The sequence below is a fragment of the Nanorana parkeri genome, unplaced genomic scaffold (assembly GCF_000935625.1).
Source record: "Nanorana parkeri isolate BGI_ZX_2015 unplaced genomic scaffold, ASM93562v1 scaffold8, whole genome shotgun sequence".
Classification (NCBI taxonomy): domain Eukaryota; kingdom Metazoa; phylum Chordata; class Amphibia; order Anura; family Dicroglossidae; genus Nanorana; species Nanorana parkeri.
In genome coordinates, this window is record NW_017306276.1 from 205 (window position 1) to 2174 (window position 1970).

Sequence of the window (1970 nt, forward strand, 5' to 3'; positions counted from 1 at the left end):
ACTTCGAGCACCCTCTGACATGGATACCTGGTAAGGAGTGCAGCAGGATTCTGGAATACACATTCGTACACACTGAAACACGCAAAACATAAAAACTAATACAGTACAAGAGTGGCGGACCTTAGGAACAAAGGGCCCCGTTTTTTTCTTGGGCCCCCCAACCACCAACCGCAGAAAGGGCGGGGTGGGAATGGCAGTGCGTTGAAGTCAATGTTACAGCAGCCACGCCTCCCACCTGCTGTGCAATCACCCACACCGGAATGTGTGGCACAACAATGCCTGCGTTCCGGGCCAGTGCGATCTGAAAAAATGCTTCAAGCACTATTTTATCAGATCGCACAGGACCGGAGCATAGGCACTGAAGTGCCACGCGTTCTGGCGCAGGCGATCACATTGCAGGCGGGGAGGAGGCATGGCTGTGGTGCCATTGACTTCAACGCACTGCCTTGCCCCCCTGCCCCTGAACGCAGGAAGCCGGCCAGGATGCGCTCCAGTGCTTCCAGCAGCAAAATTGTGAGCCAGCCCTTAAAAAAGACCTCCCTCTCTGTGCTGGTGCATTCTGTTATCACAAGTATTCCAAAACCGAAATTGCCAAGCAGGCTCACCTTTCCACAGGCTCCATGAAAGAGAACCGGGACCTCTCTGCTCATACCATCATAAGCATAGACAGCGGCTTGGCTGCAGGCTGGAGAAGGCTGGACACTGAACTTCTGAAACTTCATAAACACACGGACGACCAGTCTGTCAATAGATATAGATCTGCATCTGCACACTACCTGTCCCTTTCCCCCCCCCCTCATCTCCCGCCGCCTGTTACTACGGGGGGAACTCACCTGACCCCGCTCCCCTGCTAAGAAGCCCGTTGGCACTGCCCCGTATTCCACCACGGTTGGGGGGCCCAGGACCAGACCTCACTGGGCCCCCCCACAGCTTCAGGCCCTAGTGCAGCCTCACCGGCTGCACCGGCAGTAGTTCCGCCCCTGCAGTAGAATGTACTTTGTTTATGCATTGCGCAAAAAAGTCCAATCGGGATATTCTGGGAGGATTCTGCGCTATAGTAGTAGCCACAAACGTGCGGAATACACACGTATATTAAAATGTGCGCGTTTTCGTGTTGCACAGACGAACGTCCGAATTCACAACCGCTATATTTGATTGAAGCCTTTAGTGAAAAACAAACACAATTTCTGTAAAAATAAAGCACGGTAATGAAATTTTGCATTTGGTTTAGCGAAATTACACTTCTGGATGGTATTACTTAGGAGGATTTCCGCTCAGCAGAAGCACCATTCCAAAATGTTTCTCTAATTGTCATGGAAAAACCTCTCTAAAAAAATGAGCGTAGCTTTCTCATAAACATTTTAAATGTTCATGTTCAAGATAATTATCTACCATGTATCAAACAGTTTGTTTTTTCTAGGTTACCTGAGATGCTTTTCAGCTATGAATAGTTGCCTGCAGCTCCGTAACAGCTGTTGAAGGAGAATTTCTGCTTGTATGACACCCTTGAGGCAAGAACAATTTTTAATGTAATTCTAAATCTATTTTAACAAGTCAGATCAACAAGATCTTGGAAAAAAAAGAAAAATGTGTGCTGTTGCTTTGTGCCGAATTGGGCCAGATATTATTAACCACTGCACTGAACCCTGTGGGGAATACCGGTCCTGTATGTTATTGAGCCTGTAAATTTGATAATGACACCCATATAGTGGAGATAGATAGTACTCATATACCTTGGTGTTATCACTGTGGTAAAGAAGGCTATGTATCTATAGGTAATGGGTATATCTAGGTGAAGGAGGGGGGAAGAATTCAGGATGCCAGGTTAGTACAGGGACCCAATGCAGTTATCCCTGATTTCATAATGAAGTCCCTATTTAACTTTCTTATAGGAAGTTTGGAAAAGTTCCGATAATAAATATGTATGTAATCTATGTATGATGTGTTAGTGTACATATATACTGTATATA